Here is a 17,221-nt window from a genome sequence, read left to right on the forward strand (position 1 = left end):
TCCGGGAAAGAGTGTGTGATTGATGAGTAAAAGGGAAGATAAAAGAGGATGTTTAATTTCTATTGTATCCCCTTCTACAACAATGTAACATTTTACAATAAGCATGTATTTTCTATAATTTAAAATAATGTAAAGAAAAAGAAGGGGGCATATGAAAAATAATTACCTGTTTAAGTTAATTGCTTATATAAACAATAACATTAGAATACATTATCAGTAACTTCCAACCAAGTATATACGATTGCTTGGCCAGCCACCATCCTCTTTAAGGTAGTAGGACCGAGAAGACAGCAAGGCACCATGAACAGTTTGAAACACTTGGAACTGAGGTTGAGATTGGGTTTAGAAAAAAGCAAGCTAAAATAATAACCACAATGTACCTGTGCCAAATGTTTGCGACTTGGATATTTTGCTAAAGGCCAACCCTGTTGGAGACTTGCTGCTATATATGCTTCCTCACAGTCACCAGTCACCCAAATAGACATGTCGTTTCCTAGACTTCCTCTCTGCCTCAAAGGAGACAGGCACATATTTGGATCAAGCCTGGTGGGAGATGTGCTATTGCTGGTGTCAGTGAGACTCTGCACATTCCAGGAATTAAGACAGGATGTGCATAGTTCCTCTGTAAGTGCTTCATGGGCAATCGGTATAATCACCAATATCACAGAAGGAATTTTTTTTCTTATTTTTCCCCAAATGCAACTATTCTCTCTTCTGGAAAAAAAATTTACAAAGTAAATTCAGGTGGAAGAGACAATGGCAGAGGTGAGGGTGAGGAGAGACTCCCCTGTTGATGGTTGAGTTTTTGGGAAATGTTCTCAAATCATACTTGGCCACAGTCCCCAGACAAAATCCTTTGTTGTACCCATCTCTCAGCAAGGTAAAATCATGAGAACAAAGCCTAAGTCAGAAGCACAGTGGAGCAAAGAGGGACACATCTCCTGCCTCACTCAGAAAAATTAAGTTCTGGCAATTCCTTAAATTCATCCTAAAAATGACATCTTCATTTTGATTGAGTGACAATTAACATGTTATGATTTTAAGCAGAAATTTATGTATATGCTTCCAGCAGTCAATTCTTCAGGGTAAAGCATTTGAGAATAAAAAATGTGCATTGCAGCCCCTTGCTCCTCACTAATACTGTTGCTAAGCTTGGCAGAAAGAAATGTGCCTTAATGTTCTTAAGTAACAATGGGGAAATTACACAGAGAAGCATCAGGAGAAGATGATGGGGAAAGTGTTGGGCTACCCTGATGGAATAATACAGAAACAGAAACAATGTCATCCAAGCCACAATCAAAATCTCCTATCCATTGAGTTACCTGAGAAAGGGACACTCATGAATAAGAAGACAGTATTTAAAGCAAGAGAGTCTCTAGGAGTTGGAAGGTGGCAACATTTGATGATGATCATTTGAGCTGAGATCACTCGAAGAGCAAAACTATCTGCCCAATGGAGTCTAATCATGAAGTTAAAAACAGCCACAGCCTGGGCAAGTACGTGCCTTCATTCTCTCTTTTAGTGAATCAGTCAGGCAACATACACCACACCAAGCATCTAAATTCTGACAAATAAACTGTAAGATAGGTTTGGTATCCCCAACTGAAAGACAAGAAAAATAAAACCAGAGATGTTAAAGAGCTGCTGTAACTCGTTTCTCAGATGGGACAAGCTCAAGAAAGACCACCTTAAATACCATCAGCTTCTCATTCCCTGTTCCTTGACAATACCTGAGGTAGATTCTATAGATTTTTGGTCATTTTTAGGAATTGAAAGAATTTCATTTTCAGGTATTGAAAAGTCCAGTCCAGTCCAAATCAAAACTTCAGTCTCTTTAGCAATTAAGAACTTCTCCCATCCTCCACCCCTAATCTGAAGCCACAGTTTCTCAGGCCGTGAGTGAACAGTAGAGGAGGCAGGGTCTCTTCTCTGCCTGTCCTCAACTACTCATTGTGTTGGCTGTAGCTCCTCCGTGGTCAAGAGCAATAAGTGGAATGAGTAGCAAAGGAGCCAACACTTTTTTTTCTTGGCTGATGCTTTTTATAGTTCTTTTTTATGTGACTAATAGCTCTTGCAAAGCAGTCATTCAAACTCTGGCTCTTCTGTGGGGTTCATTGTAAATGTTTCCAACTCCTCTTCAGCGATCTCCCCACAACACCATTTCCCCAGGGTGAGGGGTGCAATTTCAAGCTCATCTTTTTTACTCCACCTCAATCCCTACCCTCTATTTGTACACCATATGCAATCTCTTTCTGTGGGGACCCCATCGTCCCAGCAAACATTCTTCCTGGACAGTGTTTTCCAACAGAGTTCACTCTTGGCTGTCCTGCTCAGGGTCAGTTTGCCTCCAGGAAACACTATGAATCTTTGTTCCAACAAACAATTCAAGTACAGGTCCCTTCGCCTGAGTTCCCTAAAAGTAGGGCCTGAACAGAGGCTTGCATGCAGGTATTTTGCTTAGGATTATGATCCTAGGAAGAAGAGAGCAGGTGAGCTAGAAAAAAACAAAAGGACGCAGAGCCACAGGAGGTATGCTTTATGAAGTTGACCCCAGTGAAGGACAGGTCATCACAGTGAAGGAGGTCATCCTGCCAGAGCTGAAAATGGACCTTTATGAAATGCACCTCAGAGCTGGGTGGATGGTGGCCGGGGGTAGGGGTGGAGGGTGGTAAGCTGAGGAAAGTGGAAAAAATGTATCTATTGTCTCTCATTCCTTGTTGACCAAGTGTGGCCCCACTGGTATTAACTCCCCACAATTGCAAGTTGAGTATGAATGAATTCAGGGTCACTATACCAGAGAAACCGAAGGCCAGGAAGGGAATGCTTTGCAGTGTGGGCCTGAGGCCAGGACCTGTCTCACTGCACCTGTAGGAAATGGCAGCAGTAACTGGGGTGAGAGGTAGGTGGCCAAGGAACCGTTGAAGTGATGCACAAGAGATGCCCAATGCACTTAGTCTAATGTCCTCGCTCCTTTCCTGGCTGTTAAAGAATAATTGCTTTAAAAAGGATGAAATTGTCAGGCACAGGGGCTTACACTTGATATCCCAGCATTTTGGGAGGCCGAGGTGGATGGATTGTTTGAGCCCCGGAGTTCAAGACCAGCATAGGTAACGCAGAGAGACCCCACTTCTACACAAACTATTTTAAAAGTTAGCTGGGTGTGGTGGTGTGCACCTGTTGGCCTAGCTACTTGGGAGGCTGAGGTGACAGCATAGCTTAAGCCTGGAATGCAGAGGTTGCAGTAAGTCAAGATCATACACTGCACTCCAGCCAGGGTGACAGAGTAAGATCCTGTCTCAAAAAAATTAAATAATAAATAAAATGTTAAAATCATGACTCTTACATAAATATAAAATGAACATGCATAAGTTGGGCATGTTGGCTTACGCCTGTAATCCCAGCACTTTGGGAAGCTGAGGTGGGCGGGTCATCTGAGGTCAGGAGTTCAAGACCAGCCTGGCTAATATGGTGAAACCCTGTCTCTACAAAAATACAAAACTTAGCCAGACATGATGGTGGGTTCCTGTAATCCCAGCTACTGAGGAGGCTGAGGTGGGAGAATCACTTGAACCCGGGAGGTGGAGGTTGCAGTGAACTGAGATTGTACCATTGTACTCCAGCCTGGGCGACATAGCAAGACTCTGTCTCAAAAAAAAAAAAAAAAAAAAAAAAAAAGAACAAGCATAAAGATTATTTGCAAGTCATTAATTAATGAGGGAACCAGTAAGATGTTAGAATCAGTTGAAAAAAGACTCCAAAATACAGACATACACTTAGGCCCTTAAGAATGTTGAAGTAAAAAGAATTTCCTTAAGAAATATAAAACTGGCTTCTTTGGAGACGGGAGGGAAGTCAAGCACTCTCCATTAGACAAAGTTCACTTGCATGTCTATGGACAGGAATAATTTGCATTAGTCAGTTTTCTTTAAGTTATAGCATTGTAAAGTTACTCAAAGAAGGTGAAAGATAGAAACCCCAGGAAATCACACAACTATGGAGAATGTTCTAAGAAATGTCTAGCTTTCCATTCAAAGAGACCCAGTTATCTTTTTTGCTCCTTTCAGAGTCTTTTACAATTTTTCCTGACAAGGCCATCGTAAGATACCCTAGTCTTTATTTTCTCATATGCCCTTCAGTCATTCTTTCAGGAATTCATTTGTGATTCAACCAAAAGAACTAAAGAATAAATCGGTAAGTCAGGGGTCAGCAAACTGTGACCTATAGTCCAAATCTGACCGGTTTATTTTTGAAGATAAAATTTTACTGGAATACAGCCATATTTATGTATTCTCTATGACACCTTTCACTCTACAACAGCACAGATGAATAGTTGCAGTAAGGACCTAAGGCCCATAATACCTGAAATATTTACTATTTGGCTCTTTGAAAGAAAAAAAAAAGTTTGATGATCTCTGCTATAGGCCATAAAGTAAACAATAGGATTGTGAAACGTCCATATTTCTTTCCATCAGACGGCCCTTGTCTCTAATGATGGTTTTCCAGAGATTGAAGCCAAGAAGGGAGTACAGGAGAAAAACTCTGGCATTTTCTAATCATGTTACACGCTTCAATGAATCCTCCTCTTCTCTATTGTGTTACCTAACTTTTTCTTATATAGAATGAAGCTGGGCAACAGGGGCAGATTGTGAAAAGATGAGTCTGATCGCTTCCTAAGGAAGTCTACATAGAAATGTCAGCACCTCTTCCTGCAAAGTATGAGCACCTACCACCCATTGTTTCGGTTTATGAGACTTCATTGAAATTCCTAGATCTCAGGAAGGGACTTATGCTACATTGTGTTCCACAACTATGCGAAGGCAAAGCTACTTAATTAAGGTATTAGGACTGAGATTCAATTCCAGGTCTGACCTAATTCAAGGCTTGCCCCGCTCTCAGTATAGGCGTGATTCACAAACAGAGAGCTCGTAGGGACCGACCTCAGGCTGACGTCATAGACTTTCAGAGCCATTTTGCTGCTATTTTAAAAGACATTGGATGTGGCAAGAGCATTAGGGTGAGAAAAAATGTTTTGGGTGGAAAGCTTGATATCTCCTTTCTGCTTCCTCCGATATTCAGAAGGGGGAGGAGACGGGTCGGCTTCCACACCAGCCTGGCAGAGGAAACAGACATCTGTCTCAGGACGGTATTTCTTACTATCGATAGCAGCCAGGAGTGCTTTCTGATCCAAAAGAAAAAATGTGCCTCAGCTAAGAAATGTGAGATTAAAATTCAAGCATATTGAAACTAAACTTTGAATTAAGTTTCTTTCTTTCCTCTTTTTTTTTTAAGAACTGCTTAACAACAACAACCAAAAAAGAATATTCACATTTCTAAAGCACCAGGTAGAGTGTTTCTAATTAAGACTTAGAGAAAAAGCATCCGGAAGCCAATTAGTGTAAGGTGAGGGGAGACCCACGCCATCAAAGTACAGCATTTTCACCATTCCTCTTATCTCTTTCTTTCAACACAGTAAAACTAACACAGTGATTCCCTTTTTAAAATATTCTTATTGTTAATAGTGTTGTTGTTATTATTATTATTATGGTCATAACAGGAGAACGAAAGACACGGGTTTTGAGGTGACTATTTTACAGCGCAGATAGGGACTCTCAATCTGAGTGTCAAGACTGGATCTTGAGCTGACATTCGGAGACCTTAACTTGCTTTCCTGGTTTTCTGTGAGGGTGTTTCCTCTGTTTATTTCCACTTAGGGAGATCAAATGCTACATTTAAAGCACTTGTGGGGATGTCTTGACCTACTCTTTCTTGAGTCATTGTGAAATAATCAGTAGATACCATATAAAGTATGGTGTTTATAGTGTAGGGGCAGAAAGGTATGGTGCCTTTCCTTACCCATCAAAAGGGTCGTAGCTGACACTCCTATAACAAAAAATAGATTAACACAAGAAAAGCCTAACAAATGTATTTAATCTAAATATTATGTAGCATGGGAGCCTTTAGAAATGAAGACCCAAAGATCAAAGGAGGTGGTGGCAGAAGGTGTAGAATCTATCTGTTTTTAAGCTTAAATTGGATGAAGAATGTACAGCATGTAGAAATGTGATTGGACAGAGAGTATAAACTAATGAAAATAGACTGAGGATGGAAGTCTGGCCAGGCCTGTCTGTTCAGAGCCTTCTTGGCATTTCTGTGTAGCATTCCTTCCCCCAGGTATGGGGCAGTTCCCCTCTGGAATGAGAGTCTTTAGGGGAGAGGAGAGAGAGTGACCTTTTAGGTTTTATGGCTTGCTTTGCAGGAGAGAGGTTCTATCTTCTATCACCTCCTTGGGGAAGAAGAATTTTGGTTTCTACGTCCTGTTTGCGGGGAGAAAGACAGAGGAAGACAGGAAGGCAAGAGGAGAAGGTCCAAGAGAACTTTTATTCTCACGCTGCTTCTGAGGCCTTACAATCTGCTTTCAAAGTACCTAGGATGCCAAAGCATCATACTATGGGGCATTGTATGCTGGAAAACAGTAAGTAAACTGGAAAAAAGTTAAGCTTTTAGATTTGAATTTGGGTTCAGATCCTGGCTCTGCCATTGATTAGCTGTGTGATGTGACACAGATTGTTTTACATCTTTGAACTTTAGTTTTCTCATCCGTGAGTTAGGGATAATAATAACTTCTGGGTTTTGTCGTGAGATGTAAACGAGAAAAATGAGGAAAAACTTACCACAGAGACTGATACATGGTAGGTATTTCTTTTGTTTCTTTGTCTGTTTGTTTGTTGAGACAGGGTCTTACTCTGACACCCAGGCTAAAGGGCAGTGGTGTGATCACAGCTCACTGCAGCCTCAACCTCCCTGGGCTCAGGTAATCCTCCAACCTCAGTCTCCAAAGTAGCTGGGACTATAGGTGCACACCACCATGCCTGGCCAATTTTTGTATTTATTGTAGAGACAGGGTTTTACCATGTTGGCCAGCTGGTCTCAAACTCCCAAGCTCAAGCGATCTACCTGCCTTGGCCTCCCAAAGTGCATGGTAGGTATTTCAATAAGAGTTTGCTCCTTCTCTCTCTAGCTACTCTGCTATACTCAGCAGTTATTATGCTTCAGAGAAATTTCATAAGTTTGCATATTGCCATTACCCAAAGATGTACTGCACTACATTATTAATTTCTCTGACTTTCTGTAATCATTCCTATTACAGATGCATCTATATTTCTCCTCAGGTTAGCTGGCAACTTCTTCACCAAGGAAAACAAAAGGGAACTCAAAGTAATTGCCTATGACAAAACCCGTCACTGGGGTCGGATCTAACTGAGAAATTTTTCTGTAGGTCTTAATACAAAAGGGCCCTCAAGAGACAGTGACACAGTTGAAGACAATGGGTAATGACTGGCATTTGAGATAGTGGAGAACATGGACTTAAGAAGAGGACTCTGAGCTTTGCAAAGTTAATGGCTCTTTGTGTGTGCAACAGACCACCAGCTGCTTTCATGGAGTGTAGCTTCAGAACAAAGTTTTTGGGTGTCTTGAATTCAAAAGGAAAAAGAGTCCTAAACAGCATGATAACAAAAAATATAAAATATGCAGAAAATCTAGAAACAAACAGTCTATGAAAAGATGTTGGCTGTTTATTTTGGTTTAGATGGACTTTTCCAAAAGGATGAGTCACATAGTCAAAATAATAAATACATAGTACTCGTGGGGTGTAGCTTTATGTTGATTTTTAAGTTCTTCAATGGATTGGAAATAAAAGCTACGTAGCAATTTAAAATGTGACTTCCTGCATTTTTCCAAACCAAATAATTTTACAAATTACATTAGGGTTAGAATTTGCTAGAGGCCAAAAATGTCCTTGTACATAACCCAAAATAAGACATAGTATCTACTCAATATAAATAATACCAAAGATGTCTGCTTTCAAGTATATGAATGGCTTCATGGTATTTTTTCTAGTTATTCCTCTAGAAATTCTCTATTAACATTACCAAATAACCCCATACCAAGAAAGAAATCTATCAGAATTAATTTAAAGTCCAGGAAACTGGCTCACAGTGATGCAGTTTAGTCAGCAATGCAGGTATGAGGGCCAAGCAGTCCACCCAGAGTAAGGCGATACTTCCTGGTTATTTGCTCTTGGCATCTGCTTCAAGCAGATTTTCTGCCATTCAGAGCTATCATGATAGAGAACTTCCCAATTGCATCCTACTCAGTGAAATATGTGTCAAAAGGGAAAATTATTTTCTCACCAATCATGCTACCTTAATTCCAAGAACAATGAGCTATTCTCTCCAAGTCAAGAGAGGTGGGAAATGTCTGTGGCTCAAGCTGCTAATAGTTACTCACTCTTTCCAAAACACTCATCTTCAGGACATGTATTTTATGTTAATATGAATTTATACAATAATACTTGAATTTCTCTCGTGGTTACTGCCGGTTGAAAATAAAATTCACAAGCATAAAACCACTAAATAATTTAAGCTATAACTGTATCCCTAGCTCCTAGAAGAACGCCTGGAACACAGAAGGCATTCAATAAATGTTTGCAGAGTTAATGGCTGCCAGCAATAAATAGTCATTAAGCCAAAGGAGGGAATAAGTTCACCCTTGGAGAGTGTAGGAAAAGAGAAAGGAAGGGAAATATGGGAATAAAAAGGAAGACAAAGAAACAGAAAGAGGGCCTTCAAAGTAACCATGGAAACCACCAAAAAGTAAGTTAGAACAAAAAGAGACTACCAAAAAAACCGAGTAAGGCAAGCCTAAGAGAGGGAGAAAACTCCTAAAATAACAAGAGGCTGTGGAAGAGTAACATTCGACTCTTTTAGGGAAGTGTACAATATTTCCTCCCTTTTAACTAGCCTTTTCCGTTCTGCATTGTCTTCTAAATAAACAAATATACTTATTTTCAACTTCAACTTTTATTCTGATCCTTTGTAACAAAAATTTTACATATCTATAATTTTACTGACAGTAAAAAAATAGTAAAATAGAATTAATTGTGATAGAAACACTTTTCTCTCACATGAGGAAGAGAGAAATACATGGAGATGTAAGCAAAATTAAAATTCTAAATCCCCCCAGCCGGCTGAATGGACCTTTTTCTCAGCCAAAGTGATTCTAAAGACACCTGAAAAACTAGCTCAGCCATGACAGGATGGAGGGGTCAGACATGCCTCATTATACCCTCTCCCCTTTGGAGTCTGACATAGCTGACCAGCATTAACATTAAAATAGAGACCCTAAGACTAACAGAACAGACTCTTGGTAGCAATAAGATACCAGCCCCAACCTTACTCTGGTATAACATCACAGGACAGATAATAGTCCCTAAAGGAAATCAAAGTATTTACCCGTAAAATCTATTTCTTTGACATATTTTGAAATGGCCTTGCAAAGCTATCTCTTGTCAGGGAAATCTACATTCTGTAGAGAATTTCCTTCTTTTTCTTAGTCTTTTTCTGATCCAGGAGAGAATTAACTAAGAGTCTAACACCTTTTAAAGTTCAATAAGAAACATTCACCATCTATTCTCTCTGAAGCCTGCTACCTGGAGGCTTCATCTACCTGACAAGAACCTTGGTTTCCACAACCAATCCCACCCCTTACCTTAACTCAAGCTGACTTCAACTCTTCAGGCAGATCTCTTTCAACCAATTGCCAGTTAGGAAAGCTCTGAATCCATTTATGACCTGAAAGTCCCCATTTTGAGATATCCCACCATTCTAGGCTTAACCAGTGTATACCCTACATGTATTGATTTATGCCTTTGCCTGTAACTTCTGTCTCCCTAAAATGTATAAAATCAAGCGGTAACCCAACCACTTTCGGCACATGTTCTCAAGATCTCCTGAGGCTGTGTCATGGGCCATTGTCCTTAACCTTGACAAAATCAAGCTCTAAATTGAGACTTGCCTCAGGAAATGTTGGTAAATAGATACATAGGCCCATAGATTATACTGATAGATGTGACATGTAAATGGTTTAGCTCATCCTTGTTGGTATCCATTTAATTTTCATAGAAAGTACCCTGAACAAAACAAGAGTGTTCCAGCAACAGTGCAGGAGCTTCCTCACCTTTCATAACCAGTCTTTTGAAATCACACAGCATCCCTTCTGCATACTCCACTGGTTGAAGCAGTTACAAGTACCCCCAGATTCAAGGGGAGGAGAATCAGACTCAACCTCTTGATAAGGGAGGAGAAGGTCACATTGTAGAAGAGCATGGGAGGCAAAAGAGAGACAAAGAGATTGTAGTAGCTGTCTTTGGAAAATGCCATCTGCCACAACAGCGTTCCGAAACTCCAGGTGGGGTTAAAGATCTGGGTCCATCTTTTACTACAGGACTTAACCCTGCTGCCTTCTCTGGGAATGCCCATTACTCTCAGACTGAGAATTCTTTCATTGCCACAGACTTTCTTGCTTAGCTGGAATTGTATTCAACACCATCAACTTAATTCCTCAATCACTCAGTCTTCTAACCACAGAAAGAAAAATTACTCTTATCAATTTTCTCATTATTAACATGGGGATATAAAAACTTGACCTGCCTGTATCACACAAGGTTATTCTGAGAATCAACTGAGATGATAAACTATGAAATTACAAAACATTGTTTTCTAACATTGGTTTCTAGATGAATATAGAGCTTTACCCTTTATTGCCAAAGCTTGTAAAATTTCAGTACTTTGCACTACATATTTTCTCTGCCCTATGAACCATACCAGACTTCATACACTGTTGACTTTAAGTATTTAGGGTCATAAATCTAAGCTGCACAGACTATAACTCTTAAATATGCATTTTAATTAACTAAATAGGGGTTTAAAACAGATATAGAAAGTAATTTCTCCATAGACTATTTCATTTCAAAGCAGAAAAAATCCCAAGTATATAAAGAAAGGATTCCCAAGAAGCACAGAGGAAATGGAAAGGGTATAATAGATGGCAATGAACTTACTAAAGCTATATGCAGATTGCTCTTCTAGGGATTTTGCTTGGCATTTTGCATTTAGAAACAGCCTTCTTGAAAGTACTTTTCCAAAAAAATACATCATCATCCTCAATCATTATAAAGTATATTTTTTAGAGAAATAAAGCAATTCACTCTCAAGACAATGAATATTTGTTACCTCGATAGCAATAAAAATTAAGTCATGCTAATAGCTGCCCTATCTTCTTCCAAATCTCAAATTTTATTTTCATAAAACAAATACTTATATATCATAAAACTTTTAAGGTTACTGCATTTAATGAAAGCAGGAACCAAATTCTGGATATCCATAGTAATACAGAATTGGCTTGATTTCTCTCTGGGGGAATTTGCAACTCAAAAATGTAAGAGAATATACGATGAATCAAATACGATGTTTTTATTCACTTTCTCTAATGTCAAGAAACGTTGGTTATAAAATTAAAATGCAATTGAGAAAAACAGAGATTAACTAATATTTATGTGCAATTAGCTCTCACACAGGAAAGTTTTCCAACCAATTTTCAGTCTAGATAGGGGAGCTATCCCACTCATACTAACATGTATCTAAACCTGCAAGGAACAAGCTGAGGAACTGGATTGCTGTCTCTAAAGTTGATATGGACCAGAAGCTTCCCATTCCTCACCAGGAACTAAGGAACTTACAATATTACCAGGTGACAATCAAGCAGCCTTGGCCTGAGCTGCATTCCATTTCCCACCTCCTTCCTGATATTTCTTCTGTCTTCCCAACTCTCTAACACCCATTTTGCAACCTGCCTTGTTATTCTAGCTCACCTTGTCACTCTCTCTCATGTGTAATTTAGGTACCATAACATGCTGATATTCTCAGAGTTAACATTTACAGTTTTGACTCTTCAGAACCATGAAGGGGTGGCCAAAAGGCAAAGAAATTGGTCATGTTGCCAAAGCAGGAATTTGAATCCCATGTATTTCAAAGCCACAGTGAGAGCAGTAGTCCGTTTAACAGGGGATTGTGTTCACTTAGCTTCTCTGCATGGCTCTCAACACATCCCGTAGGCAACAACTCTGGTCCTCAAAAGAAATCTAATGATTACTGCCAGTAACACAGTGAAAAGAACATGACAAAGGTTCCTATGTATTGTGTAGGTCCTTAGCCAGAAAACAGATGCTCACAAAACAGTCCATGTAGTAGATTGGTCACATTACTATGTCTCCAGATCTTTGCCCTTTGCCATGTAACTTTGCATGGCCTTTCATGGTGAATAAGGTGATCTCCCTCACCTCTTCACTCTGAGCTCAGCCATGTGACTTGTTTCAACCAGTAAAATGAAGTGTAGAGTTGCCAGATTTAGCAAATCAGAAAATATAGGCCATCCCGGTAGAAATGAGGTATGTGTGTTCCAAGCCTGGACCTCAAGAGTCCTTGTGTATTTTCGCTTACTTTTATGTCTCTATCTGTCTGAGCTACACTGTTATAAAAGATGTATATGAGGCTGGGCACTGTGTCTCAAGCCTGTCATCCAGCACATTGGAAGGCTGAGGTAGGTGGATCACTTGAGACCAGGAGTTTGAAACCAGCCTGACCAATACAATGAAACCCCATCTCTACTAAAAATACAAAAATTAGCTGAGCATGATGGTGCATGCCCATAATCCCAGCTACTTGGGAGGCTGAGGCAGGAAATGGCTTGAACTCAGACAGCAGAGGTTTCAGCAAGCCAAGATCGTACCACCGTGCTCCAGACTGGGCAACACGGTGAGACTCAGTCTCAAATAATAATAATTAATAAATAAACAAATAAAAGAAATCTATGGAACAGAGCCACATCTCTACTGTCACTCCAGCTGAGGTCAGTCTCAATCAACCAACACCCGTCTCATCTTCATTCAAATGAGTGAGCCCAGCCAGGTCAGCAGAACCATCTGCTTGACCCCCCGTCGACCCCCTGAATCATAAGCAATACACATTGCTTGTTATGTGCCACCAAGCCTGTGGTCATTTGTATTGTAGCATTATTATATTAAGAGATCGCCAAATAGCCCATAGGGGAAATATGCGATAGTGGAACTTGTGAACTTATTTATTGGAGAAGGAATCTAATGATTTCCCCCTAAATGCCGATGAATATGCTCTTCTCCCTTCCTACCGCATCCCACACATTGAAACACTTGGGGGGATACATCCTAAAGTTTTCTGTCTCTCCCCTCACAACAGTGAACTGAAACCCTTCCTAAGTGCTCATTACCGTCCCCACCTCTACCTCCAAGAATTGAGTGGAAATACTGGCATTGCCTTGTGCTCTTAATGAAAAGGACTGGTCACCTTAGGTGTATTCTTCTGTGGCATCTGAAGTTGGCAGACCCAAATGGCTTGCCCAATGTTGCTGAACAGGGGCAGAATAAAAGGTCCATCACTTTCTAGTCTGAGTTACTTTAGGTAACATGTGCAGCCGTATACAAGAAATTAATTCTTCCAGCCTTAGCTTTGACTGGGATAAAACAACAGATATTGTATATCAAAGTAAATAAAACAAGATCATCACCTCTGTATACAATGGGAAAAGAACATGGCCTCAAAACCTTGTCCCATGAATCTTGAACCTTCAAGCCAGATCAAAATTATAAAAGGACATCAGAGACGGTGGAAGAATAAAACTGGCAAGAGCTTTTTCGTTGGTTTGCTGGAGGTTTTGCTATACTGTGAACCCCCATTCTTTCCTTTTTGGGAAATGATGAGGGGACAAACATATAGGATGACAGGCTGGTGAAGATTTTTAAAACCCCACAGTATTTGAATATGTTCCCTGCAGTTGGTAGAGGACCAGTTCTTGACTCATGATGAGAAAGCCAAAATGAAGCATTGTCTAAGGCCTGTCCTCCGGTGGGGAGCAAGGCACCGTGCCGGGAGAAAGGAGCTGTCTCACTCTTTCATGACAAAGCCAGGAGAGTGCTCCATGTGGGGTCAGCCTGCATGCCCAGGACTTGTTTGGCAAAGCATCCTGGGGACTAGGGTGAGTCATGCCCCTGGAGAGAGACCCAGCTCATCTTGTCTTGGATCCTGCCCAAAAGAGTAACATAGAAGGGTGGGAAGACCTCAACAGGAGTTGGAAGGATACGGCTGGACCCTACAGGCAGAGGGGGAAGTTGCAAATGGCCACCTGAAAGAGAGAAATCTACACAGGCAAAGGAAGCCGCAGGAGGAGGAGCTCAGCAGAGTACCTCAAAGACCCCCAAAAAGCACCCATGGAGAAAGGGTCTGTTTTAATCATCTTCTTATCTACAACCTACTTAGGGACAGCAGCCTTAGCTACCTAAGGCTTGTAAAAACCACCATGCGCCCTTATCTCACCTTCTCCCACCTTTGACCCTGGCAAGGAACCAGAAGGAAGAAAAAATGTGCGGGAAGAAGAGGTGAGCAGGCAGAGGCAGTTGAGAAAGAGTCAACCAGGGGATGGAGCCTGATGCAGGTCAGCGCTGAAGAAACGGCAATGAATCAATGCTATCACGTTCAAAGTCTTGATGAGCGTCTTTACCGTGACATTCTAATTACTGAATCGAGATTGTGTTTGCAACCTACAGTGACCTTGGAGTACCTTTTATATAGGAATGGAGGCAAAAGCAGTAAGATCCACCAGAGCTGACATCCCAAACCAGGGGAAAATTAATCCCACTTAATTGAGCTTCAAGATGGGTGAAAGACTATTATTCTGTGTTTTGCTTATGACCCACATGGTGCTTGTAAAACCCACTTACATATGCATGAAGCTGTATTTTCTACTCCTGCTTTATACTCATTGTTTTCCAGTGTCTTGCCAGAACTTAGGGACAGGTGAAATTCTTGTGCTTTCAGTCACTGAATCCTGGTTGTGATCACAAAGAGACTAAAGAGGATGAAAATTCTTAAAGATCAAAGAACACTGGGGCCTGAAATATCCAAGACGGATCAGAAGGACTAGGGGACATTTCATATCTCCTTTATTGCCCCTATGGCCTGATTGAGCTATGTCAGATCACTCCAGCCACCTGCTCCCAAACCCGGGTCTTCCACAGCCCACACACAGCCCAGCTGAGTCACCAGGAGCTGAGGAGAACTCCTGCCCTGAGCCCTCAGACTTCTTCGTGCGCTCTCTCTCTCTCTCTCTCTCTTTCCCTCTCTCCCCCTTCCCCAAATCCAGGCTCCACTTGAGAAAGTAGAGATGGGAATTAGTATCAAGAAAGAAATTGTCTAATATTTCAGCTAGGGGGCCACTGCAGATGTAGAACATCCCCTGTTTTCAAACAAATGGCCCAAAACAAAATGAAAACATTAGCGTAGGAAGAGAAGAATTTCTGTATTAGCTTTTTGTTTGTGAACTGTTGGGCCCAGTCCTTAAGATATACAAAAGCAAGCATAGATTATTATTTTAAACAGCAACAGCAAGCTTTGCCTTGGGGCTGGTGAGGCTGATCCCCAACCAGCTGGTATTAAAAGAAACTTGTTGCTTACATTGTCTTATCTTCCCTGGCGCCACACAAGTCCAAGCCTGGTGGCCAGATGAGATTCTCCCTCACAGGGAAAGAAGGTCAGCACTGCACTCCAGACTAAGAGAGAGGAGAGGGAGGAGAGCAGCCCTCCAGGAGCCCAGAGCCCTCCCCTCCGCTGACAAAAGAAGCTCTGCTATAACACAAAGAGAATGCCAGAAAAAGGAATGCTGTTCAGTTCATCTCTGAGATAGCAAGAAGGACAAACAGACCATACAGGGGAAAACAATGAAAATGATAGATTGCTTAGGGAAGAAACAGATCTACACTGGGTTGGTGTAGAAATCGAACTTGCAAATTTGTCTCCTTCCTGGGAGCCTCATCTATTTCTGCCTCAATCTACCACCCAAATCTATACATTTTCAAAAGTATTTGATGTTCTCAGTTCAACCTGAACTATGGCAGATTTTTAATCTACTTCGTTTCAACAAGAAGTCCTTAGCCATTCGCTTTGTACAAGGCACTGTGAAGGGTGATATGGAGACAGCAATGATAAGGAAAATATGAATCCTACCCTCAGGGAGCTTTCAGTCAAGGTAAGATGTCAGCACAAGTAATAAAGATAAATACAAGACAGCCTTTGGTGTGTGCTATAATAAAGGAAGCACAAAGGAAAGAAAGATTAAATCCAGCTCCAGAGAGGAGGAAACAGAATGTTGGCGAAGCCTCGTAGACTAGTGGCCTCTGACACGCACCTTGAAGGGTATAAAGTATTTCAAGGGTTAAGAGAGAGAAATTTTTCCGGTTTTTTTTTTTGAGATGAAGACTTGCTCTGTCGCCCAGGCTACAGTGCAGTGGCATAATCTTGGCTCACTGCAACCTCTGCCTCCCAGCTTCAAACGATTCTCCTGCCTCAGCCTCCCCAGTAGCTGGGATTACAGGTGCCTGCCACTATGCCCTGCTAATTATTATTATTATTATTTGTATTTTTAGTAGAGACAAGCTTTCACCATATTGGCCAGGCTGGTCTCAAACCCCTAGCCTCATGATCCACCCGCCTTGGCCTCCCAAAGTCTGGGATTACAGGCATGAGCCACCGCACCTGGCCTACTCCAATTTTTCAATATTGTCTGCCAGCATCCTGACAAGAATCCCGGTTTACGATTCCACCACAGCAGATTACCTGCTTTGATCACGCCATGTCAGTTCAACCAGACTGCAGCTCTAAGCATCCTACCCTGGTCATGTTGGCAGTCAAATTCGAATCAGGTTCCCTGGGTTTAAAGAGCAGCAGTGGATCCCAAATGCAGTGCAGGTGCTCTTACCAGGCTGCCCTAATTATTCCTGATTGCCTATGAAGGAAGTCGATGTTTAATTTCACTTTTTAAAATCTTCCTTTATTTTACAGTAATGGTGTGTCTTAGCCTGTTTCGTGTTGCTATAAAAGAATACCTGAGACTAATTCATAAAGAAAAGAGGTTTATTTAGCTCACAGTTTTGTAGGCTGTATAAAAAGCACGACTCCTACATCTGCTTGGCTTGTGGTGAGGACTTCTGTGATGAGTCAAAACATGTCAGAGAAGGTCAAAGGAGAAGCAGGTATGTGCGAAGACGGGACAAACCTGGGGGCACCAACCCTTCATGAGGGATCCATTCTCATGATCCAAACACTCCCCACCGGGCTGCACCTCCAATATTGCCACTGCAGGGATCAAATTTCAGCATGAGATTTGGTGGGGACAAACCATATCCAAACCATAGCATCACTCCAGAAGATATAATATGCAGTTTCGGGATTTGCTTCACAAATGTATTCAAATTGAACAGTCTATCAAGAGTGCTTTAAAAAGTCATTTGAGAAGA

This window comes from Sapajus apella, unplaced genomic scaffold, assembly GCF_009761245.1.
Source record: "Sapajus apella isolate SASKATOON/1434 unplaced genomic scaffold, GSC_monkey_1.0 scaffold24, whole genome shotgun sequence".
Classification (NCBI taxonomy): domain Eukaryota; kingdom Metazoa; phylum Chordata; class Mammalia; order Primates; family Cebidae; genus Sapajus; species Sapajus apella.